Source organism: Triturus cristatus, chromosome 3_1 (assembly GCF_964204655.1).
Source record: "Triturus cristatus chromosome 3_1, aTriCri1.1, whole genome shotgun sequence".
Classification (NCBI taxonomy): Eukaryota; Metazoa; Chordata; class Amphibia; order Caudata; family Salamandridae; genus Triturus; species Triturus cristatus.
This window is the reverse complement of record NC_140583.1, coordinates 63008376-63036220: the sequence shown is the minus strand read 5'-3', so window position 1 is coordinate 63036220 and position 27845 is coordinate 63008376. Positions and strand designations below refer to the sequence as shown.

Genomic DNA, 27845 nt, shown 5'->3' with positions numbered 1-27845 from the left:
CCCTCATAGCTATGAGTGGACGGCGTTTACCTCGGGTGGCAAACAAAAGAAGTTCAAAAGGCTCCCGATGGGCTATAAAAATAGCCCCGGGGTCTTTGCTGCTCGTGTGGTCTCTCTCTTGGAGATGGTTGACCCGGAAGCATATTCGTACGTAGATGACATCTACCTGACGGACGACGAGTTGCTTCCACACCTTGCTCGCGTGGATAACATAATTACTATGTTTGCTGACTTCGGTTACAAGTTCAACTTTGCGAAGTCCCACATTGCCGAGTTCACAGTGTTGTTCTTGGGGTACGAACTCAATCATGAGGGTCGAGGCTTGGCTCCGCAGTTCCTTGAGAAATGCGCACGCCTTAGTGCTCCTACGACACTGAAGAATTTACAATCTTTGCTGGGTTTTCTGAATTTCGGTCGTACCTACATTCCTGATTATGCCCAGCGTATCAAGTCGCTTTATGCCTTGGTACAACCTACTTTTACCAAATCTTGCTGGCTGCCTGAGCATTCTGCTGCATTGCAATCTTTGCAGTCTGATCTTCTTGCTTCGAAATTCTTACAAACTCGTGATAACCACACTAACCTGGTCATTAGAATCGTACCGGGTGCAGTGGGTTTCACCTACTTGACGTTCAATGAGGGCGACACCGTCCCCATTGCCTACAAATCTCATCTGTACACTTTGGCTGAGCTGCGCTTTTCCGCTGTCGAGAAAGTACTGACAGCAGTTCAGATGGCGATCCTGAAAGAGCGAGCGCTATCACAGGGAAAGCACATGCTGGTGGTAACACCGTACCCTGCCCTTGAGGTGGTCACTAAAGCCAGTGTACCAAATTCTAAGGCTTTGCATCCAAGGTGGATACAATGAGCAACCTCCTTGACCTCGCCTGACGTCACATATATCTTTGACGCGGCATTACAGACACAGGAGTTCTTGGAGTATGAATTTGTTCATCCGGCTCCTCTGACTTTGCGTCCGCTCGAGGAGTACCATTGTGTCATTTACACTGATGGGTCTTCGCAACCCGCGACTGGATCAAAGCACGCCTATTCAGCGGCCTGCGCTATTGTGGTGGGTACTTTCGTGAACGGTGAGTTCCAATCTGATGTCGTGCATACACAGTCATTGGGTGATTGTACCGCGCATTTAGCAGAACTGAGGGCTCTGGTGCTTGCACTGGAGTTTGCTGATCCTCGAGTCACAACTCTTGTAGTGAGTGACTCCTACTATTGTGTTCAAGCATACAACGAGAATCTACACTTTTGGAGTCACAATAACTTTCGTGATTCGAAAGGTAGCACAGTAAAGCACAAAACGCTTTGGGTTCGAGTGGCAGAACTTAAAGAAGGTTTGCCCCTCGTGAATGTAATTCACACTCTTGGTCACCAACGGGTTGGTGTCCATGCTGTCGGTAACAGTTTGGCTGACGAGGCAGCAAAAACCGCAGTGGCGACATATTTAGTAGCAGCAGTTACAAGATCCAAAACTAAGATTGATGATGACATCTTGGCAGCTATTGCTGCGTCCGAGACAGGGACAGCCTTTCCGAAAGGTTTCCCTTCTTGCTACCATTATCGCTTAAGTCCTGATAACGTCCCGTTAGTAAGGATTAACGACATTGGTGACAGATTGATTCCCAACGCGGACTGCAGACCATCTCTGATTTCAGCTGCCCACGAAGGTGTTGCGTCTGCGCATGCCGGCGTTTCGGCTACTGTATCTCTTTTGCAGCAACGTTACTGGTGGTACGGTTTGTACAAACAGGCGCGAGCTTATGTCCTTTTATGTGACATTTGCCAGCAGATTAAACCTTCTTCTGCCGCGCGTCCACCACAAACGCAGCTGTATATATCTAATCAACCACTTGCGTGTGTTTATTTAGATCACTGCGGTCCTATTTCCTCTGATACTGCGTACAAGTACATCTTGGTTGCAGTGGATTTGTGCACACGTTTTCTGTGGGTGTGGCCGCAAAGGAGTACTGATGCCCGGACGGTCATCAAGGATTTGCGTGTCTTTATTGGGAGTTTTGCATGTGGTACCCTTCATTCTGACCAGGGCCCTGCGTTTGCCTCTAGGGCGTACAAAGAAGCCATGAGAAGTTTGGGGGTCCAAGTCAAATTTTCGTCTCCATACCGGCCTGAGGGCAATAGTGTTGTGGAGCGAATGAACCGTGACCTAAAGCAATCTTTGACAGCAAGGGTTTTAGGTACAGGCCGAAGCTGGCTAACCCATTTGTATGACGTGCAACGTGCACTTAATAATCTCCTTAGAAGGTCTCTGGGTGGGCGGACCCCATACATGATGCTCTTTGGAGTACGAATGTTTGATCCGGACCTTGAGGGTCTAGACATGGCGGCGGCTGCCGCGCCTTTTGACCTAGATGATCACTGTGATGTATTGCAGAATCTTCAAGAAGCCAGAGACACTCTAGCAAAGGAACACGTACCCTCTACATGTGAAGCTGAGCTCCAGATTCCGGTAGTCGGCTGGCTACCTCGAGTTGGTGACCTGGTCCGTGAGAAGGTGGAGAACAAGAAGGAGTTTGGCCCCTCTTATCGTGCACCAGTCCCGGTGCTTGGAGTCCAGGGTACACGTACAGTTATTTAACCTCCACTTCCTGGTCACAAGGATAACAGGTACATCTCGATTGACAATGTCAAGCTACAGCAGGTGGCCGATTCTCCATAGTATGACACCTTCCGTTTCTTGCCCTTCCATTCTGCGAAATTCTGTTGTGATGCCGCCCTCGAACATCATGCCTGAGGTTGCCGTAGAGATGCATGCAGTTACTGCTCCTTCTATGCCGCCTACTGCTGGTGGTTTGCCTGATGATCCTGAGTATGCTTATCCTGCAGGTGTCCCGTTGCCTCTGTTACATTCGACAGCGATTAACCAGTCACGTTCTTCCTTTGACACTGAATCAATGACTTCCACTGCCCCTTCCAAAATTTCTGTATTTTTTGCCTGGTTCAAGAGACATTTTTTGGTGGCACCATGGACTTACATCTGGCTGGTGCTAATATGTATTTTTTTTGTTCATGACAATTGGCTTTGTGGTAGTGTTTTTTAAACTTATCAATGGACACTACTTGACTGAAAGATCTACGATTAGATTAATTGATGGAACTTTGCCCCCCCATTCCTCATCACACATTATGAAAAGGGACCAGACTTTGGTGAACATTACTGCCTGGCCTGTGCGTGATGGGATCGCTTGGGATGCTGTTAAATTTCAAATTCATGGACCTACCGAAGTGATTAATGTGCCTAATGTCTTTCGTGTTTCTATGGGTGATGTTGTTAAACAGAATATCCGATCTGATGATTGGGATGTACAAGCAATAGAAGCACTATTTTCTGATCTCAAATATTATGCTGCATTTGATGCTGAAGATTTGTATTTAAATTCTGCTAATTATGGTGAACAATTTTGTTATCAACATTATGGCACACATTTCCTACACAGAGCAAATACCTTTCGTAATTTTATTAATTTCACACAATGGGAACACTGTCCGGCCCCTTATTTTGGCAGTTCTGCCACATTAATGAACAAGTTCACATATTTTTCGGATTTTAGTGTGTCTAGACCGACCTCCTTTTATTTTAAAGTGGCGGCTGAGACCGCCTCTAAGGTTAGGTTGACACATACCAAATTGTTATATTCCAAGTCTTTTATGGACGAATTGGCTATCGGAGGTTATGAGCTATGGAAAGCTGCTATCGATCTTAAGTCGGTTTGGGGTACTAAACCATGGCAGGTTCAGGGAACAGAAGCTTTTCATCGCGCTTGTCTTATCCCACACCACATTTGTTTTTGAATTCATCTATTTTTCAGACAACCTGTTTTGGATTGGCAACATCTAAAAAATTGAATTCCCCCTCGATCCCGGATCTGGGTGCTTATCCCGGCTGGGGTAATTACACAGATCTTTCCCTTACTAGGTTGCAGTCCCTCATTTCCAACACCTCCTTTAATGTTTCAGCGTTTAATCCTGATGGGTGGTTGGTATGGCAAACTGGTTCAGATTCCTGTCAACGTCGATTTTTAGCCTTGGCACCTGGGTACACTCAAGTCAGGGTAGATCCTCGTTTTGAAACATCACACACTGTAACTACCTACTCTGTGGGTAAGTTATGCCAGTCATGGCTGCAACATTCCACGTTAGCATCTGTTAAACTTCATTTGTCACGTTTAAACGACAAAATGGATCTGAATGATTTTATTAAGGGTCCTGCAGTAGGCAGGTCCAAAAGATGGGTATATGCTATTTACAACGAAGTTTGGAAAATTTCGCAAATTGAGGCTGCGTCCAGATTACGTGCTATTGACCAGGCCAATATGGAAAAAGTGTTGGCTGTGATTGATAATAGTATAAATACCTTGTCTTCTAGAATTTACACTTTAGATAATATTGTTTCATCTGTCGTAGACATTGTGCAGGATGATTTGTCTGTGTTGTATCATGGCCAGAATCAGTTGCGTTCTGTTATGCAGTTTGCATGGACTTTGCAAACGTTAAAGGCAGGGAAGGTCCCATGGGATTACATGAATGTTTCCTCTTTGTTCCTCCCTTTTAATTTAACTGCAAAACAACAGTTTATGTCTATGAAGGATGCTACTTATTCATTATTGCACATTGAGAAATTAGAACCGTTGCCTTTCTCTATTGCTGAGTTAAATTCGGCCGTGTGGCTTATCCACGGAGTGATCACTTTACCTTTTCCGCTTTTTAAGTTTAGTTCGTGCATGAAACATTATGCTCTTGGCAGATATGAACAACTTGGTACTGCATTCCTGCACGAAGTTTGGTCGCTCCCGTTCACATATAGATGCATGCGGGAGAGAAAAGAGGTTTATTTGAAGGGTGAGGAATGCACTTCTGCCCCTAATCATTCTGTAGTGTGTAGACACATACAATTACATGGTGCTTGCAATGTACACGCTCCTAATTTGGCTTGCGTCCTGAAAGGTGTACCGGTGCCGGTTATAACCTCTTCATTCACACTGCTTGCTAACGGTAGTTATTTGTTTTTAAATAATGAGGATTGCTGCGGGATGCTAAAGGGCATACCATACAAAGTGACTGTTTCACAGCGTGTTGTTTGCTGTAAAAATGTCCTTTTCCCACCCCCGCATGGCCGGCTCGATGTTTCTATCTGGCCTTCGATTCCCACCTTGAGCGAAGAGTTCAACCAGATGAGCAGAATAAGGGCTCTTTTGTCTCAAAGGGAGGTCGCTTTGACTTCGTCCCCTGAAACCTTTCTTCTTCACGTGGCAAACACCCGCACGGAGGTGCAGGCGCTTTTGAATACTGACCTCCCCTTCCATTTTGGAACATTGATACAGACTATCTTTAATGCCTCGTCTACGACTGGCATAGTTCATTTTTTTAAACTTGTGGGCTCCGGCCTCGTGACCTCCTTTCAAACTATTTTTGGTGTGATTCCCGCATTTTTTCATTCTATTTTTTCCAGCGTCTTCGGAGGTCTCCCTTTGCTTCTCGCCCTTATAGCTGGAATACTTCTATTGGTTTGCGTACTACGCAATGGCTGCGCAACTTGCGTACCGAGACAACATGCCCCGGCTGTTACATCTGCGTAACCGGACGCTTGAATACTATGGCACCTTACCTCTGGCGACCTTAAGTGTCGCATATGGATTGTCCTTCCGGTTTCCTTTCTTTACTTGTGTGCAACCAGTCTTTCACTGCCTGGATTGTCCATTTCAGTGGGCTCTGGATTTATGCCTGTCAAACTCGGTGTCACCTGTCCCAGATTTTGGTCAACTAATGGGCCCCTTAACGGCTCATGAGTTTGAATGTTCTGGTGTCGGGTTTATGGCCTTGGGTGCGGCACATGGAGTCCTTGGAAATTGGGCCATTGAAGAGGCTGCGATTGACTTGCTGGAACGAAGTTAAATCGAGGAACCTTCCTGTTGTCCTCGTGTGGTGCTGGAAGCTCCAATTGTGAGTGAACACGTGTGTTCCTTTCCCTTGCTGGATTGGATGGCGGATAATTTTGCGGAACGCTCCAATGATTTCCTCTTGGAGGCTGTTGCAACTTATTGCGCCTATACCTTGATGGATTGACTTTTTGTCTTGGTCATCTCATGGTGCATCCATCGATGTCATTTTTCCCCATTTTTGCATGGTTTTTTTATCTGACGACATCATTTTCCATTTTTGACACTTTTTTATTTTTTCCTTTCGAACTTTACTCTTACCTTATATGGACTTATAGTTCATGCCCTTGGTTCCATTCTTTCTAACTTGAACTCTGCGTTCTTGATAAGTGCGCCCCTAGTGGTTAGTTGTCCGATCAAGGGGGGGTGCAGTATGGGTTAGCCACTCCCTATGTACAACGCTAAGTTAGCATAACCTCGTCTGCTGTTAGAAAGCCAGCTTGCCGCTTTTGCTGCTTTTGCACGCGACACTGTTGTTACATGTTATTCATTCGAGAACTGCTGACACGACTTTGCTTCACATGAGAACCGTCTGTTGTTTAACATCTTTAACAGTGAGCAGTGACCTTGGTCTGTACACCGTGTAAAGAACGAGTCTGGGTCACTAGACGGTGCAGGTTGTTGTGTTCAGGTTGATCGTACCACTTCTTAGCCATAACATACATACAGCTGCCAATACCTGAAAGACGAGTCCTTTAATATTGCAGAATTGCAGAGCAGCATGTTTTCTGTTACATTCGAAACGAAGAGCTGTTGCAGGAGAGAGCCTAGCTGATCCTGTGATGTGATTCCACTAAGCTGATCTATAAGGTATGGGGTCTCCCATGCAAGCCTAAGAGACCTTCTATTAGTCTAATAATAACCTATTAGTTGCGAGAGAAAGGAGGGTGGTTGCTTTCCACTTTCATTATTATTATGATTGCTCCTTTCATTTTCTATGGTATTGTAACAATGCTGATGGTTCTGATTTTAACCATTTGTCTGCTTGTGTTAGCCAAAGTACTGCATCTTAGGACGCGAGGTTTATAAAAATAAACTCTTTAAACTTTACTGTGTCTTAGTTATTCTGTTGTGGACTGATATATAGCTACCAGCGGGTATTTCGGATTCCCACCACTCCTGAGAGTATCTAAGTCGCTTGTTCTGGGTTGTCTATACATTGGGACCGCCGAGCTAAATCTCGGATAACGAATGTGACACTAAGCTAGTCGGATAGGGGTTCTTGGTTCTGAGGGGAGTTTCTGGTACACCACAATTCTCTGAGGTCCTGGTTTCCTGCGCATAGTTCTGTGCATAAGCAGAATCCCTGCAACAGTAGGCTAAGGACCCACAGCAGTGAAGGGGACTTTGATCCCCACACAAGAGTGTGTTTGCAGAGTGGTGGGAACGTAGGCATGGCCTACTATGAGAAATTAGCACTCTTGCTGTGTGGGGCTTATTGGTGGTAATAGGAGAGGTAGTTGCCCCCCAAGGTTGACCTTGAGGGCCACTACTCCTCCTGTTACCTCCAGTAAGTCCCACACAGTGAGATTAATAAGAGGCCTTCGGAGGCCACGCTCACCTTTCTCCACCACTCTGCAAACACACTCCTGGCACAGTACTGGTTGGGGGATCAAGTCCACTTTACTCTTGAGGGACTTTGGCAGCCAAGTAGCCCTACTGGCGCCTCCTGTAAATCCTACGCAGTGGAATTCCTCAGTGCTGGTTGGAGGCCCAGGACCCTTTCTGCACAACCCTGCAAACACGGCAACTACGTTATAGTTAGAAATTATCATTTAAAAAACCTCAGTAATTCACTGAAAAAAAACATTGGTTTCAGTGACGTTATAGTTAGAAATTAGCATTTAAAAAACCTCAGAAATTCACTGAAAATCATAGGTTTCAGGGACGTTATAGTTAGAAATTAGCATTTAAAAAACCTTAGAAATTCACTGAAAATAACAGGTTTCAGGGTTGTTATAGTTCGATACTAGCATTTAAAAAAAACCTTTGCAATTCACTGAAAAAACTTTAGGTTTCAAGGACGTTATAGTTAGAAATTAGCATTTAAAAAACCTTAAAAATCCCCTGAATAAACCATAGGTTTCAAGGACGTTATAGTTAGAAATTAGCATTTAAAAACCCTTAGAAATTCACTGAAAAAACCATAGGTTTCAGGGACGTTATAGTTAGACATTAGCATTTAAAAATCCTTAAAAATTTAGGTTTAAGTGATGCTGTAGTTAGTTGGACATTTTACTCGTACAAAACCAGAGAAATTCAACTGTTATATTTAGTTGAGCTAACTATAACTCGTGCCCCCGCAGTGCACTGCTCATGATGTCACATATTACATCACTCATGACATGGTCAGTGACATCACTGATGACATCATCCACTGAATATTTGATGCACCTCCTCACACCCTTATATAACCCTCCGTACATCTACTCTAACATACAAACTACCATTCTCTAACCCATAGACACACCAATTCCAGTTAGTACATACCCACTCACTGAGTCATAGGTCTACAGACATCCACTCACTCATACAGTCAGTCCCTCATCAATATAGCCACTTATATATCCACTCATAAACCTATACAGATACTCACACACCGCCACTCACGTGTAGAGTTACTCACACACCTAGTCAGTCACCGAAAAAGTCAGTCACACTGCCATTTACTCATTATACAGTTATACACACACCACCAATCATTAACCCATATAGACTCTCATGTAGCTACTCCCCAACCCATGCTGCCACTTACACACCAACTAACAGACTGATACAGACATTCACACAGAGTAGTCACTCACCCATGCATTCAGTAAGACACGTTTAATCACTCACCTATACAGTCAGTCATGCACCTACTAAATCAGCCATTCAGTCTCTCATACACCCACTAATTTTTCAATTCACCTAGGTGCATATATATATATATATATATATTATCTACTGGCGGTCGCCAGTAGATAGTTATAGTTACAACCTAGTTTCCATAGCAAATCTCAAAATTCTATTTTGAATACCTTTGGCGCCGGTTAATGAATCCTCACGAAATTTTCAAAACTAATGGGGCGCTCCGTTCAGCTCCTACCCTGAAAGTCTCGGGGTGATTCGTCAAGCAGGGGCCGAGAAAAAAGGGGGGTCCCAAAACGCATTTTCCCCATGCATTTTTCCATAGGACCTTTAGACACAGCTACAGCCCGAACGGCTGAACAGAATTACTTGAAATTTGGCAGAGAGGTAGCCATAAGGTCAAGGAAGTGCCTTTTGCAGGTCTGGTGTAAATCTGTTCAGTATTTCCTGAGAAAATAGCATTTAAAAGCATATATATATGTGGGCGGAGCCTAACCACACATCTCATCCTGAGATCTGATTGGCTGTCAGCCCTTCATCCAAGAAGTGTTGGCAGCCATCTTGGGACCAATATACATGATAGCACCTCATTAAAAAGCATTGCAGCTAATAGAAGGTTTTAAGACTTTAGTTACATTATAAATCATTTGTTGATGGTACCATACTCATTTTAGGAATTGTGGTATGTTCTAAGGTGATTTCACCATGTGAAAAAGCCTTCTGCTGGGATATCATGATTGAGAGAAAAATATTTTCTCATGCTTTTACCACAGAGGTTTGGAAGGTGATCTATAAGCTAAACTGAGAGCTTATTTTCTGTAAATTCACCTTATCTTTCTCAGTCATGTGAGAATGAAGTCTGACATTCTCATTAAAACATGTACATCCAACAAGGGCAGAGACTGTCAGTTGATTCCTTTGTGTTCTACTGCAGCTTCCCAGAGTGTTCCAAAGAACTACTAGAGCGCTAACCGTCCTACTTATGATAAACGTATGGCACACCTGAAGCCATCTTGCTTGGATTAAAGTGGTAACTCTTAAAACATTTAATTTAAAAAGGAACAAAATGAGGGGGTTAATTTTTCCATAAAAAGTATGATTAGTGCTGCAGAAAGAAAAATTAGGGCACATTTTGAGTGACTTCTCAAATCCTCTTCTATTTCATTAAAAAATTCTGACATGCAGACTGAAACATGCACTTTCAATACCAGCAGCAGTTTTCCCTGGTGAGCAGTAGCTTTACTACAGTGATCTAATGAGCAAAAAGAGTGCTAACATTCTGATTTTATGGCAAATGTGTGACACATCTGAATGCCTTCTTGATGGAATCAAAGTAAAAAACTGAAAGTATTTCCTACTGAGGAGACTGCAGTAAATGAGGAAATTAGGAAACTTCATAACAAATAAGTCTCCCAACATGGCCGCCAGAGACAAAAGAGCCCAAATGTAGCCCAAATATCACCCAGATGTAGCCCAAGTATAGCCCAATGACAGAATGTCCAAGAATGTTCTTAAAAACAACTAGAGCGCTTACTGTCTTCATTATGACAAAAGTATGGCACACCTGAAGCCATCTTGATTGGAATAAACTGGTAACACTTAAAACATTTAATTTAAAAAGGAACACAATGAGGGGGTTCATTTTGCCATAGAAATTATGATTAATGCTGAAGAAAGAAAATGAGGGCACATTTTGAGTGACTTCTCAAATCCTCTTCTATTTCATTAAAAAATTCTGACATGCAGACTGAAACATGCACTTTTAATACCAGGAGCAGACTTCCATGGTGAACAGTAGTTTTACTACAGTGATCTAATGAGCAACTAGAGTGCTAACATTCAGAATTTATGGCAAATGTGTGACATATCTGAATACCTTCATGATGGATTCAAAGTAAAAAACTGAAAGCATTTCCTACTGAGGAGACTGCAGTACATGAGGAAATTAGGAAACTTCATAACAAATAAATCTCCCAAGATGGCCACCGGAGACAAAAGAGCCCAAATGTAGCCCAAAATCACCCAGATATAGCCCAAATATAGCCCAATGACAGAAGTGTGCAAAACACTTATTATTTTGTGTTTTTGCAGTGTTATATAGTGCAGACTTGTCAGGTATTGGAGTGCTTTACATGAGCATTGGTTACATCACACAAGAACAAATTCATTTTGGTTGTAGACATGGGGAGACTAAGTGATTTGACCAGAATCACAGAATGTCGAGCTGAAGCAGAAACTTCAACCTGGTTCCCCAGTTGCAAAGTCTGCAGTTCTGGAAGTAACACCACATCCTCTCCCCTAAGTGCAACATTTAATCAAGTGGTCAACTGGATAAAAAACATAAAGATAACAAATAATTTAAAAGTGCTTTGTCGCTATTTGAAAACTCAGAAAATATGTCCTTATTTTAGTCTTTTAGAGCACTAACCATAATTTTGATGCCAATAAGACCCTCTCATATATATAATTTCTAAAGGAAATGCTCTAGGTATTACAGTTTTGATTACATCAAGATGATGTCAGGCGTTCCACACTTTTGTAATAAATATAGAATGTTAGCAATCTAGTTGTTCATTAGGATACTGTTTAGAGGCAGAGGCCAGGGGCACGGACTCTGAAAATTGAAGGCAGATAGGAGGGTGCAAAGGCAACAATTTAACCACACTGAGCAGGCAGGATGGGCCGTGGAAGCACAACAGACTATGGAGGGCAGTGGAAAGGGGGGCAGGGGCAACAAACCAACAATACAGGACTTGCAAGAGAGGCTGTTGGAGGGAAGATCTATTACGGGTCAAGGAAGCTAGGGGCGGTCCCCAGAGCCCCGGGAGCCACCACAGAACTGAGCAGGAGAGTGAGTCAGGGACAAAAGGGGCACCTTAATTTGAGCCGGGGTGCCTAGGAACGCTTGCTCCAAAAATGAAGAAAACAGACATATGAGACATGGAATTGGAGGCAGAATACAATGGCAGTTTAATGAGAAGCTGCAACTTCAAAGCAACCGCAGAATAGAGACATAAAGTACAAAATACAGAATCCAGATAATCATACAGCTGTCATGATATTCTCTGTATCTCAATAAATGTACTGACAGAGAGAGAGAGAAAACACATCTATAAATGCATCATGAGAAACAAGTTACACCAAGGAAAATGTTACCTAGGAACACTCACGTCCTGCAATTACAATACAAAATCTTTTAAATGCAAAAGTAAAGAGAACAATGGTTAAACATAACATGACATTTCATATAGGTAAAATAGAATAAGATACTTCAAGCAAAGCAGAGCAAGACATTTTAAGCAAAGGAAGACAAGAGCTCCCAGCTCTTGGGGAAAACCTGCACAGCCTGTTAACCTACATACAGACGGCGAGGTAGTCCGTCGATATCTGTGGGTGCTCCCTTTTTATCATTTTGTGGGCTCCTTTGCACGCTACATCTACCTACGTATGCTACCCAAAAGCTTCGTCTGCAGATTTTACCAGACATTTCGTCATTTACCCACTTAATGCTGACAATGGACTGGGTGAAAAGGTCAGTCTCTCAGGCCAATCGCTTATCGTAAGTTCCATAGAGCAAGCAGAAAATAATGGGTATTGTACGGGAATTCAATATATTCATGTATAAAATCTCCTCAGTTCTCCTAACTTGACGCTCTGCGGTTGCCACTTCCTTAAAAGCGGGAAACCTGCCCAGGAAGCAAGTACCAGTCCAGGATGCAGCCTACTGTATGTCGACAGCTTCAGGGGGATGTTGAACTTTGATACTGAGCACGGAGCACTCGGGTAGGGTGGGGGCTACTAGTTTGGAGCAGAAGGCCTCGCAGACCTGCCTTCAGACTGCTATACACTAAAATTGCAGAGCTATGGTCAATTTAACAAAGAGGCCTACATATTGAACAGAAGGGCCTACACAGGGGTTTTATGCTGGCTGAGTGGTAAGGATGTCTCAGGATAATTATATAGCAACACAGGACCCGCTGGTCAATTTAATACGGCCTACAAATGCGGCTGGCAGGGCAAGGACAAGGGTCTCATACTTCAGGTGTGGACAGAACGGGCCAGGGGCCCCCTGTGATACAAAATCTACCCTCCTTCAAGGCTGTGGCAATGTAATAGACCATTGTGGGCAGAAGGAAGAGGCAATGGTAGTACAACCATACATGCCAACAGACCCGATTCAGCCAGGAAACGTCCAATGTTTTTAAGCTCAAATGGGCTTTATTTGATCTGTCTCCTGTCTACAATATCCTCTTTTTCAATGTAACTCAAAGGGGAAAATCAATACCCCAGTTTTTTTTCAAAATCTCCCTCTTACCAAGTTCCAAATGTTCGCAAGTATGGTACATTGGATCATGGAAGGAAATGGGATAGGGACATGGACTTGGATAACAGAGGACAGGAGGGACATGAAGAGGTGCACCAAACTAACCCTGCAGGGCAGGCATCAGGGTTTGCAGCAGCACAATACACCACAGAGGGCATGCAGGACGGGAGTGCAGCACAACAATCCATAGAAAGCAAGAGGGAGGGGACAGGACCATGCACATGGACAACAGAGAAGAGAGGGGCAAGAGGCAATGGTAGCTAGCTGACCATAATGGACAGACAGGAGAGAAAGCTGCAGCATAACAGACCATAAAGGGCAGGAGGGACGGATCAGGGGCATTACAATGGAACAGACAAGCCAGGAGGGAGGGAGTAGGGGTCTGCACATGTAAACAGAGGGCTGGGGGCAAGGGGGCAAGGCAGGAGCAGCAAGATAGCCATGGAGGTCAGGCAGGATGGGCACTAGAAGCAAGACACACCATGAAGAGCAACAGTGAGACTGTGATGGCATACACACAGACCATGGAGGGAAGGTGGGAGGGGGTCAGGGGCAGCTAACTGACCACACAGGGAAGGTGGGAGGGGCAATGGCAGCACAGAAGACCATGCATGGCAAGTGGGAGGGTTAGTGGCAGCACAATGGCTATGATGGGCAAGAAGGAGGGTGCAGGGGCATGCACAAAGGACGATGGAGGATAGAAGGGAGGGTCAGGACCTGTGCACAGACAAGAAAGTTCAGGGGAAGGGGCCTCACAACAGACCACATGGGGCAGGCAGGAGGAGCAGTTGCAGCACAACAGACCAGGGAGGGCAGAAGGGTGTGGCAGTACAATGGACCATGTAGGACAGGAGGAAGAGGATAGGGGCATGGCATGTGGACAGGCAGGGTGGAGGTGGCAGGGACAGGTTACAGTCATCTGACAATGCTAGGCAGGTGGGAGGGGAGTGGCAGCTCAACAGAACACTCAGAGTAGATAGGAGTGGCAGGTCCATGGGACATGGTGGGCAAAAAGGATGGAGCAGGGGCATGCACAAAGACATCGGAGGGCAGGGGGAAGGAGAATAGGGGCAGCAAGCTAAGCACAGAGTTTAAGCAGGAGGTCAATGATGGGGCATAGAATTGGGCAATGGAGGGCAGGAGGAGTGGACTGGTACATCATACTAAATTTAGGGCAGTGGCAGCACATCAGACCATGCATGGCAGGAGGGAGGAGGCTAGTCCATGGATTCACACAACAGAGGAGGGGGATGGGGCAGCAAGCTAACTGTTCAGAGAAGGCAGGTATTAGGAACTTTATTGTTTTTAAAACATTGTGTCTGTGCGAACTACTTAAAATATGAACAAGTATGCAGCATAATCTCACTTTTATTCAGGAAGAAGAGGACATTTGTGACTGTGACTCCGGGCTCACTTGGCAGAAACACCCCCTGACCCTCCACCCCCTATCGCAAAATGTAATGCCCGTGAAAAGGGTAGGTGAACACAGTGTTATATAGAACATAGTCCTGAGAGCACGATTGAAAATGAAAACTAGATATAGTGTATGGTATAAACTATGCACCAAAAAGTATGATATAAGATGAACCATGCATGAAATATAATATGCAATACATTGTGCGCAATGACAGATTCATTGGAGAGCGCGAGATAGCACAGGCACTAGCGCGTGCTATGCGATATGCGCCTTGGAGTGTAATATGCACAGGGCAGTGTTGTGTAACCTAACTAGTCTCTAAAGTTGTAATATAAAATATGTGCTGGGGAGTGTAACGTTGCATATGCACTGTGACAAAGATATGGATCCCAGATTGTAATATGTATGGCATAGCACGGTGCGTTATAACATAGGCATCGAGGAAGGCACGTTAGATGGGGCAATATAACCCGTGCGAAGACAAGTGTGGCATGACATATTCACGGGGTGGTGTTACAGTGCACATGGGCTAGAGAGTGTCATAGCATATGCACTAGCTAGTGGAATACAACACAGAGGTGTGTGGCACTCGGCAGGCAATGGTGGGTGTAACACAGCATTGGGCTCTGTCCCCCCCACCCCCCACCCAGAAACGATGATCAAGAGACACCAATGTCACCACCCGAGGCTCGGGGAGGAACACTCGGTTCAGATCCGAACGGAAGCGGGCCCCGATGAAAACCAAGTCCTGAGACGGCGTCAGCTGACACTTGGGCAAGTTGATCAGGAAACCATAGGCCCGCAACGCCGAGCACACCACCTCCCTGGCTTCCAACAACAGGACCCGAGATGGAGCATGGATCAACCAGTCGTCTAAGTAGGGGTAAACCATCACCCCTCGGAGATGAAGCCACGCGACCAAAGGCGCCACCACCTTCGTAAACACCCGTGGCGCCGACCGAAGACCGAAAGGCAACACCATAAACTGGTAATGACGCCCCTGAACACAAAATCGCAGAAACCTGTGGGACTGAGGATGGACCGGAACATGGTAAAACGCATCCTGAAGAACGAGGGTACACATGAAGTGACCCGGCAGTACCAAAGGAATCACCCTTTGTAAAGTCTCCATGCGGAAAGGAATCCTGGCCACCCATTTGTTCATCACCCGCAGATCCAAAATCAAGCGGAAACCCCCCGTGTTTTTGGGGACCAGAAAGATCAGGGAATAAAAACCCAACCCCTTCTCCTCCGGATGACCCTCCTGAATGGCACCCTTTCGAAGAAGGTCCAGAATCCCGCGAGAAAGATGTGACCTCTTCACACGACTCGAAGGCCAAGGAGTCGGCCGAACACCTGAGTCCGGAGGAGGAGCCGTAAACTCCAGAACATAACCCTGGCGAATGATTTCCAACACCCAGACGTCGGAACAAGACTGAACCCAGGCATCCAGGAAGAAGCGCAGCCGCCCTCCAACCAACAACCCGGGAACCACCGCCAAAGAGTCAGGAACGCGGTTTGGCAGGAGGAGGGGTTTTAGCCTTACGGTCCCGACCACGGCCAGAAGCAAACCTACCCTGGCCCCTCACAAACTGTCTACGAGAAGCAGGGCGAAAGAAAGATTTGGATTTAGAAGGGACAGGAGCAGTAGTAGAGACTTTAAAAGAAGAAGAATGCTTCTTCTCCTTAAACAACTTGTGTAATTTAGCCTCCAACTCCCCCCCAAACAACATCGTACCCTGAAAGGGCAACCGCAAAGCGCAAGCTTTCTGCGCATAGTCAGTTTTCCATTCCTTAAGGACAAGACTGCGACGTGCAGCCACACAAGCCCCTCCGGACAGAGCAGAAGCACGCACAACGTCAAAGGAGACATCAGACAGCAGCTCCACCTGACGCTCAATCTGCTCAAGTAAACCAGAACAGTCCGTGGCATTATCCATAGACTGATAGAGGGACTTCAGGTCAGACAACAGGGACTGCGACACATAAGTCCCGTAGATGCCCGCCCTCAAGGCCAGGTGGGAACCAGAATACACCTTACGGAGCGCTACATCCGCCTTCTTGTCAACCGGATCTTTCAGCACAGCGTCCTCAGCAAGGGAAGTACGCCCCACCAAACTCGCCACAAAAGAATCAATAGGAACAGAATCAGGCAGTTCTCCTGCAGAGGATAGAGTTTCACCATGAATCGCGGAATCAGGATGCGATCAGGATCAGCCCACTCGCGTTTCAAAACATCTTTGATGAAGGGATGGACAGGCACATCGACAGTGGCAGCACTCTGAAACTGTCGCAACAAAGGGCCCCTAGAGGTACTAGGTGCGTCCCCGTCAGGGAACCCCATGTTCTCTTTAACATGCTGCAAAATACTGGTCATAGCATCCTTGTCCACATATTTGCCCTTCAACTCTTCGTCCCCCAACGACGCAGACTCATCGCCACTGGAGTCCGAAGAAACAGGAGCAGGGCACTTGCGACGGGATCCAACATCCCCCATCTCCATCAAGGTCTCCCTGATCAAGCACTTAATATGTCATCAGTGATGTCATTTGAGATGTCATCAGTGATGTCATGAGTGATGTCACTGACCATGTCATGAGTGATGTAATATGTGACGTCATCAGCAGTGCATTGCGGGCGCGCAAGTTATAGTTAGCTGAACTAACTATAACAGGGGAATTTCAATGGTTTTGTACGAGTGAAAAGTCCAGCTAACTATAACGCCCCTGAAACCTATGGTTTTTTCAGTGAATATATATATATATATATATATATATATATATTCACTGAAAAAACCATAGGTTTCACACATGTTATAGTTAGCTGGACATTTTACTGATAAAAAACCAATGAAATTCCCCCGTTATAGTTACTGTAGGCAACTATAACTCACGCGACCGTAATCCTCTGCTGATGCTAATACTGCATTTAGACACTTATTTGCCCATGTCTTCTTCCATTAAATTTTAGCTATACATATATTACAAATATTTTATTTTCATAAAGACACATATGTCATCAGCAGAGGATTACGGTCGCGTGAGTTATAGTTGCCTACAGTAACTATAACGGGGGAATTTCATTGGGTTTTTATCAGTAAAATGTCCAGCTAACTATAACATGTGTGAAACCTATGGTTTTTTCAGTGAATTTGCAAGGTTTTTTAAATGCTAATTCCTAACTATAACGTGTGTGAAACCTATGGTTTTTTCAGTGAATTTGTACGGTTTTTTAAATGCTAAGTTACTTTACGCCATTTGTGGCGTGCGCGCCCACTTTACACAGTTCGTTCCGTGCGCGCACAGTGAGCACGCGGTGCGCTTCGCGCACCGCGTGCCCACTTTACGCTACATGGGCCATGAACGCACGATGCGCTTCGCGCACCGTGCGCACATGGAGGAAATATGATGAGCATAGCTGTGATAGGTAAAATATGTGTTAGTTTTAGCTCTAATAAGCCATGCACAAAAGGTGCCGTTCCGGGAACGTTTTGCACACGGGGTGGGGAGAATGTGGATATTTTTTTTATTTTTTATTTTAATTTATTACCGTACGCGTACGGTAAGCGTAATCGGCGAAATTTTCGAAAAAATTAAAATTGCTTTTTTTCCCTTGGGGGATCGTTGGGGACTCCCTGGACATGGCTAGGTGCTTGGGAGCTGTCTAAACAGCCCCTTTACATGTTTTGGGGCTTTGTTTTTCAACCCCCTGTCAGAGTGCGAGAGAGAAAATGGCGGCCGCCGCTTCCTGGTTTCGACCGATTCGAATGTTTACTAAGATCTAAGGGCCAATCAGAATCGCGCTCGCGCACGTCACCGTACGCGTACGGTAAGCGCACCGTAAGCGCACCGTAAGCTGGCTCAGATATATATATTGATTTAAAGGCTATTTTCTCAGAATCTACTGAACAGATTTACACCAAACCTACAAAAGGCACTTCCTTGACCTGAGGACTACCTCTCTGCCAAATTTCAAGTAATTCTGTTCAGCCGTTCGGGCTGTAGCTGTGTCTAAAGGTCCTATGGAAAAATGCATAGGAAAAACGCGTTTTGGGACCCCCCTTTTATCTCAGCCCCCGCTTGACGAATCCCCCCGAGACTTTCAGGGTACCGGCGCCAAAGTTATTCAAAATAGAATGTTGCGGATTTCCTATGGAAACGTGGTCCTAACTATAACTATCTACTGGCGACCGCCAGTAGATAATATATATATATATATATATATATATATATATATATATATATATATACATATATATATATATATATGTGTTCACTCGATTCCTTGGATAACAAAGAAAATACCGCACTCACAGGGGGGCGCTTGATTACTTTATTCAGCAACCAACAAACAAGCGCGTTTCGGCGAGAAGCCTTCCTCGGTGTTCATGACACACCGAAGGAGGCATGTTTAAAAAGCATTCCATTCATGCACTGAAATCAAGGAGGGACAAGCACTCTCCTTCTAACGTGAGTGCCATCTTGTAGTTTTATACAGATATACATAAATCTATATAATTCATTAACAATAGACTTCGTTTTTAACATGATTATGGTCAAAATTAGTACTTTTAAATCAGCTTCTTGCTAATTTAATTAATTCAGCCGTATATCGGCTGTACTATGCTGTATCACAAAACATGTTTTTGAATCTTGCCATAGATCAGCATAAGTCCCTCCCTACGCATCTCTATCACCGTGCATTTGTGTAATTGCTATTAATCCCACACATTATCATCAAAAATTTCAAAAAACTAATTACATAATTTCATACAAGCAAACTCAAGAGACTTATGTATTGACTGTAGCTATTTGTAAATTAGGAGCCTATATGTACAGCTAAATCTTCCCCACTATTCATTCCTTGTGGAAATTTCGTGAGCAAATCTATAATGTACCGTGATTCTAGTCTCCGTAGTTTGCCTAATCTGTCTCCTCCTCGAGCATTAGTTTGAACACAATCTAAACCAAAATCATGCAATTGGTTTCTCTCCCTCTGATGAAATTCAGCAAAATGGCGTGCCACAGGATATGTGGCATCCACTTTGTCTATGGCTCTTAGGTGTTCCAATATCCTGATCTTCAATTGATGGATAGTGCTACCTATATAGTGTAAACCGCATGGGCACACCAAACAGTATACTGCATACGGTGTGCTACAGGTTATAAACTTTGCTATTTCTTTTGATTTCCTCGTATCTGGTATCTTGTACGACAGGACTCTTATGCTTTTAGAGCATGCTTTACACCTGCCGCAGGGAAAGAACCCCTTCATTTCTGTTAGAGTGCTCATTCTTTGTGGTGCTTTCGCTAGATGGCTTCTTACCAACATATCTCGTAAAGACCTAGCCTTCTTAAAGGTTACTAAGGGGTATGCCGGAATATCATCACAGATAACACTATCTGTCTTCAAAATATGCCAGTTTTTCTTGAGCATATATTTCAAATGGTTGGCTTCTGAGGAATAAGGGGTAACCATCCGGAATTTACCTTTATTATTATTATCTTTTTCCATCTGTTTCTGTCTGTCCATTAAAAGTTTATGTCTCGGGATCCCTCTTACCTTCTGCAAAGTTCTTGTTAAGGCTATGGGCTCGTACCCCCTCACAGTAAATCTAGAGTTACACTCTGTGGCAGCCGCCTCAAAGTCCTTCTCCCTAGTGCTGTTTCTCTTTAGTCTGAGAAGCTCGCCATATGGAATGCTTTGAATGAGTTTGGGTGGATGATTGCTCGTGGCATAAAGTGTTGAATTGCCCGCTGTGCATTTAAGGTATAGTGCCGTGTGTATCTTACCATTTTCTACAAACACCCTCAGGTCCAGGTAGTCCACTGCCACTGGACTCACTGTTCCCAAAAAGTGTAGGTTAAGGTCATTGTTGTTAAGGGCATCTACATATCTAAGTGCTGAATCCGTTGTACCCTGCCATACAATGGACAGGTCATCGATATATCGATACCACTCTACCACTCTGCCGCTGTTCTGACCTATATAGGTTTTGGGCACCCGCTCCTCCCACCAGCCAAGGAACAAGTTTGCATAACTGGGGCGAAGCAGGTGCCCATCGCCGGACCGGATGACTGTCTGAAATATTGATCCCCAACAGAACTCCACAAACTCTATTAGCATTTGATTGTGTTCAGAATACCGTAACTGACGTTTCTCCAGATAAAACTGTACGGCCATTTTCCAATAGTAATGGTAAAACCAACTTAACTAGTAAACATGATTTATCATTACCATTCCAATTATATAAAACATGAGAAAGCTACTCCTTTCTCATCAGGAATTAAACCTTATAAGGAGATGCAAACTTAAAAGTACATGTCCTACCCGTTACTTACACAGTACCCTGCCCTATGGACAACCTAGGGCCTACTTTAAGGGTGATCTATGTGAACTAAAAGGGACGTTTAAAGCTTGGCAAAGGGTTTTAAATGCCAAGTTGAAGGCTCTACAGTGCCAGGCCAGAGACAGGTTTAACGGGCTACTTGTGTGGGTGGCCAATCCGTGCTGCAGGCCCACTAGTAGTATTTAATTTACAAACCCTGGGCACAGGTAGTGCACTTTACTGGAGACTTACAGAAAAACGAAATATACTATATAGGTGTAAACCAATTATACCATGTTGAGAGAGGAGAGCACATGCACTTTCGCACTGGTTAGCAGTGGCACAGTGCACAGAGTTCTAAAGCCACAAATAGAAGGTCAGAAAAAGAGGAGGAGAAATGCAGCCATTTTAAGGTGACCCTTCAGAGAGGGCCATTTTCTAACAGCTGTTCATAATGCAGTGCTACTGCAGGTGAAAAATTCATCAGAATAGCCGCAAGCACTCAGCTTGTGAAAAGCTCTGAGACACGTCTCCATTTAAAGTGCAAACTTCTGATGCACTGCAGTCAGGACAGGAGCAATACTTTCCTAATTGTAAAGTTAACTTCATTAAAACAATCGGAGCAATGTGCGCATTACACTTGTGACTCTAGAGCTTCTAAAATACACTTGTTACAAGTGTAAAATTGCTCTGAATCAAGTAGTAGGATTTCGGCAGGCAACTAGAATTTCATTGAACATTTCAGCTTCAAACTGACTGCTATCAGGGCACAAATGCAATCTGTCTCACATTATGCTGCTTATTAGTCAAATAAAATGTGTCTTTTGCAGCAATGCCCTTCCCACAGAGAACAACCCATTTCAGGGTTTAACAGAGCTATGACCATTTGACATTCTAATGAGCCATATGAATTTGTGAGTGGACACTGCAGATCTGAGGCGTGTCACCTGAGGTCTTGCTTTGAGCTTCCTCTCAAGCATCCCCAGTGAATGAAGCAAAGCTTTTGATCAACAAAATGCGGTGGTCAAAGTGCATCAAAAGAAGTATGGGAACTGTTACACTGCATGCAATGGAAGTAGGGTCAGTGAGCTTGGGGTGGAGTCAAAGGTGTGGCTAAAAAACTAAGGGGCCTATTAGGATGGCGGGTGGTGGCACCACCGCAGTGCTGACAGTGCAGAATAATGCATTTTTCCTCCCACGAGCAGCGATCCTCAAGTCCGCCATATTAGTATGGCCAAACATAGCCCATTTCCCGTCCGTCGCGGTGCGACACGCACCGTCATCAAAGTGCACCCGCCACCGCGGCGGTGTGAGCCAATGGAAACTCACCGCCGTGTGGAATGAAGTCCGCCCCGCTCCACAAATTAGGATGCCCTAGCCAACCAGAAATCCTATCAATGGTATATCCCGATTATGTGCTTAAAATCTAGAAATTTTGCAGGAGCCTGGAATGGTGTCATTAGGGCGTTAAACATACAAAATAGTATCATCACTGTATATACAGATTCTGCCATCCCAGTCGCCCTCCTCTCTCAGTCCTTAAACCTGCTGGTCTTCCCGGATCCAAGAGGACACTGGTTCACCGAAAACAAAAATAGCATTGAGGATAGAACCCATCTCAGCCTCGTACCCCTCTCCAATCTAAAGGGGGCTCAATATAATACTATTTACTTTTTCCCTTGCCATTGGTTGACTATAGAAGAGTTTTATACACCGCCAGAAGCAGGGGCCTAGGTATACTCTTTCCAATACTCAATGCAGGTATATGCACTTCAGTGTGGTAGAGGCATTCATGGAGTCAGGGGATAGTACAGTTGTGTGATCACTCAATCCACTTCGGCAGCCATAGTGGCGTGTGATGCTTAGAGTAGTTCTCCTATGAGGCATGAAGCTCAACTAGTCCAGATGACCCAGTTTAGAGATTTATTTTTTAAAGAGAATGTTATTGTTTCTTAACATTTGTACATATATATTAAGCCTTACTTTTAATGTGTTGGTTCCATTACTTCCATATCAATAACTCTGCCAATGCCCTACTTTCCCTCCCCCCAAATGTACCACCCTCCTCTATGTGTAGCATCATACATCATTGCCCCATCAACCACAGCTGATCCTGGTCTGCAAGACATTTCTTACCTACATTCAAACTCCCACATTTTTAGGTAACTTATTTAAACAATTTGTGTTGAGCAGTAATAAGCGATATCATTCCTTTAGTTCTCATCCTTTTACTGTGTTTCTGAATTCCTCGCTGATGCCACTGTCAATGGAGGGTCTGGTTCCCTCATACAGTCCATCAAAGCCTACCATGTTCGTGTTTCTGCAAGGGAGCTACGGCCTCGTTTGACTTCACAGTACAGCACTAAACTTTAATATCCTGCACATCTCTGAAGCTCACTGTTCCAGGCCTCTGCCCTTGGCCGCCTAGCTGCCTTCCATTCAGGGGTAATTCTCTGGCTTACCAGTATTGGAACCAGGTCTAGAAATCTATTTGTGACTTTAGTTTTCAATGTGTGAGGGACTCAGCTTAGCGAGCAGGATCCTGGTGAACAAGGGACCTCTATCAGTGTAATATTTGCCACAGTAGTCATAACCTCTACCCAGTGTTCCATTAGAAATGGATAGAACCACACCATATGATATGCCTCTGCCCCCACTGTTCAACTTCTGGGCCCCAGCTCCCACTGCCTGAAACAACCTGTAATGTAAGCAGAAACATCTACCTATGACTTATTTGTGTTTGAAGCAGCTTAGCAGTCACTGAGAATAGCATGCGTCCTTTGCCCAATGTCACATGTGAAAGATTCTGGAGGAGATCTTCGAAAATTAGCTGATCTAATTTTCTGGCTTCTAGCTTAAAATTGTCCTTTAGGTGGGAGGACCCCAGTTTGACTATAATATCACATGGGTGGGTGCATGTATCTTCCTGTGGTTGCCTTTGCTCTGTGTCTACATTACAGGAATCTATAGAATTGGGCCCTCTTTAATTGCAAATTGGCAAAGGGACTTACAGTACAGGATGACGTCATCACTTTCCTCTGGTTCCAGAGCTTTCCGTATCTGAACATTATCTTGCCATGCTTGGTCTTCCAAATCTATACACTTGTCCCAGAGTACCTTCATTTCTTTCTCCATTTTAGATTAGTAATCAAGTATGTTCTCAATCTCTTTGCTCATAGCGACAATGTCATCTTCGTTAGTTGCTAACTGGTCAACTAGTGCCTCGTTGTTCTTAGTCATGTTCAAGTCAGACTGGAAGCTAAGTTTGCTTTCAGGGTCTACATTTGTGTTGTCACCATATGGTAGGGTTCATCATCCAGGTCACCAAGACAGCTCTTTAGATCGTCCATCATTATGGGGTCCCCAACGCTCCTTTCGTTGCGGGGCATTTGTTTAATGGAGCCCAAAAATGTATTTGGATGGCCCTACCTGCCTCAGGCCCTGGGAATTCTCAGTAATCACCAATCCACGTCTGTCTCCTGGACATATGTAGCATTCAGCAGATCAGCACTCTTGACTTCAATTAATCAATCAATCAATCATTCAGGATTTATAAAGCGTGGCTAATAACTCAATACCTTATGCAGACGCTTGCAGATCCCAGAGGTTTATTCGAACAGACAGGTCTTCAGAGCCATTCGGAATTACGGAAGTGAGGTGATGGTCCGGAGTTGATTGGGAGAGCCTGTTTCAACTCTTTGCTGTATTGTGGGAGAAGGGGCGTAATCCACTTCTGATTTGGTAGATGTGGAGAGTATTGACAAGTGAGAGGGAGGCGGAGAGCATGCTTCTGGACAGTTGGTGGAAGTTCAGACGGTGGTTATGTAGGCAGGTCCTTGCTTGCGTGGAACTTTATGTACATTGGTCAGCAGCTTTAATTGGCATCTCTTCTTTACAGGCAGCCAGTTGAGTTGCCTGAAGTGGGGTGTGATGTGGATTCATCAAAGAAGGTCGAGGATGAGTCTGGTTGCGGCATTGTATATGGTCTGAAGTCTCTGTAGGAGCTGTGTGGAGATTCCTACATTGAAAGTGTTGCCATAGTACAGTCAGTTGGTGAGGAGAGCCTGTATCATGAGGGCCTGTGTCATGGTGCGTCTCATATGTAGGGGTAGGCACTTGAAGATCTTGCATAGCATGTGCATTGGTTGACTATATAAGAGCTTTATCATCTGTCAGAAGCATGGGCCTATGCGCACTCTTTCCAACCCTCAATTCACATATGCACACTTGGCTGGTGGAGCTTTCGTGGTGTCAAAGGGTAGTACAGCTGTGTGATCCCTCAATCTACTCCGGCAGCCGCAGAGACATGTGATGTTCAGAGTAGTTCTCCTATGAGACATGAAGTCCAACTGGTGATGATGACCCAATTTAGAGATTATTTTTCAATTGAATTTTGTGGGGTATTAACATTTATACATATATATTAAGCCATTCTTTCATTATGTTGGTTTCATTACTTCCATATCAATAATTTTTCCAGTGCCCAACTTTTCCTACCTCAACTATCCCACCATCCTCCATAATCCGCATCATACATGAGTGCCCCATCACCCACAGCAGTTCCTGTTCTGCAAGACATGTCTTACCTACATTCACGGTCTCACATTCTTAGGTAGTTTATTTTAACAATGTATGTTAAGCAGTTATAAGTGTTATCCTTCCTTTAGTTCCCATCCCTTTATTGTGTTTCTGTATTACCCAGTGATGGCTCTGTCGATGAAGGGTCTGGTTCCCTCATACAGTCGGCCAAAGCATACCATGTTTGTGCTCCCTCTAGGGAGCTACAGCCTAGTTTGGCTTCTTAGAACAGCACTCAACTTCGATATCCTGCCCATCTCTCAAGCTCACTGTAACAGGCCCATCCTCTGGGCCTCCCAGCTGCCTTGGAATTCCGGGCAAATTTCAGCTTTGCCAGCATTAGAGCCGGGTCTAGAAACCTACTTGCATCCTCAGTTTTAGCTGTGTGAGAGAACCAACTTAGCAAGCAAATAGTGTTTGAACAAGGGACCTCCATCAGTGTAATATCCATAACTTTAGTCATAACCTCTATCCTGTATTCTGTGAGGGCTGGATAGGACTGTACCATATGATATATCTCTGCCCCCACTGTTCAACATCTGGGGCAAGCAGCTCCTGCTGCCTTAAGGAACCTATAATGTAAACTGAAATATCCACTTATAGCATATTTGCCTTCTACATAGCTCAGCAGTCACTTAGGATAGCATGTGTCCTTTGATCAAGGTCACCTGTGAAAGATTGTGGAAGAGATCTTGGAAAATTCGCGGATCTAATTTTCTGGCTTCTCTCATAATATTGTCCTTTACATGGGAGGACCCTAGCTTGACTATAGTGTCACACAGGCGGGCGCCTGGTGCTTCTTGTAGTGGTCCTACTCTGTGTCCAGAATGTGGGAATCTCCTTCGTTGGGCCCTCCTTAATTGCAAATTGGGAAAGGGACTTACAATACAAGATGATGTCATCACTTTACTTTGGTTCCAGAACTTTCCACATCCTCACATTATCTTGCCATGATCGGTCTGTACACCATTATCCCAGAGTGCCTTTATTTCTTCTTCCATCTTAGATTAGGAATCCAGTGTGTTCTCGACCTCTATGCTCATAGCAGCAATGTCATCTTCATTACGTGCCAACTGGTCACCCAGTACCTGGAAGTTCTTAGTCATGCCTAAGAGAGACTGGAAGCTAAGTCTGCTTTCAGGGCCTATATTTGTGCTGTCGCCATGTGGTAGGGTTTATTATGCAGGTCACAAAGACAGCTCTTTAGATCATCCATCGTTATGGGGTCCCTGTGAGAAGCTGGCCTGGTATATGATGTCCACATATGTAAGTGAGCACCCTGCACCAGTCCAGACAACCCTTATGGTGATTTAAAAGGTCTTAGACAACCTTTGAAAGCTCTCTAAGCGGTAGCTGCGGAGAGTAGCCTTCAGGCTTAGTCCAGAACGAGTGCAAAGCAGCTTGTTTTACCAGAATGCAATCTTTTAGTATAGATTAAGTGAAAAAGAACCACACACAGTATTTATAAAAATATGTATTTATTATATAATACTCTCTAACACATACAAATATCTCCTACCTGCAGATATGCACAATGCACACAATGTAAGTATTTAGGCAGTTTTTAGGTCGAGACTAGCGCAGCATACGCTGCCTTGTGAGGCCTTTAGTATCTCCTCTCTGGGATTAATCACGCCTGCTGCCCCCCATTTGTTCCTCTGCATGCCTGTATGAATAAATATCATTTCATTGGTCAATCATTCCACTTGTCCCTCCTTTCTGGGGGTGGTTTCTCTCCCTGGCGACTGGCCCCGTTACAAGTATTTTTGGTCCTTTGTTATTGCGTTTGGTTTTTTTGCACTTTTTTTATTTTGTGTTAGGCCAAGAAAAGTAAGGCTGTGCATAAGAAGACTGTTGAGGTGGATAGTCCTCTGCATCAAGTTTTGCTAAGGTACTGGCCAAAAACCAGCCCCCAGACGGTCTGAGAGCCTATTCCACTAAGCTAAATCTGCTACCACTGCATTGAGAAGTGAACTGACTGTCCTTGATATCTTTCAGCCTACGACGTGGGCATCAGTGCATACATTCACAAAGCACTACCGCCTTGACTGCCAGGTCCAGCATGAAGAACATTTTGCCTATTAAGTCCTGCAGAACGTTTTGGACTGATTCACCATCCACAGAACCTCCAGGTGGGGAGGTAGTGCTTTGATATCCATTCTAACATGAGGAATCTGCAGTTAGAAATATCCATCTGAAGAATTAGTCACTTGCCTCGAGTAATGCCTTTTCTGGTAGATAGTCTTAACTGCAGATTCCTCACATCACTCCTATCTCCCGGTTCTACAGCATGGCTTCTTTTTAACATCATGAAAGGCCTAGTTTGAAGGCTACAAACCTTAAAGAGGCTGTACTCCTAGTGGTATATGTGATCCTCTC

At 44.5% G+C, this 27845-nt stretch overlaps 1 pseudogene; it reads left to right on the top strand.

The window, feature by feature from the left end:
• The first annotated feature begins 733 nt into the window (after nt 1-733).
• Nucleotides 734-26578, top strand: LOC146859707 (uncharacterized; annotated as a pseudogene).
• Nucleotides 26579-27845: the final 1267 nt, after the last annotated feature.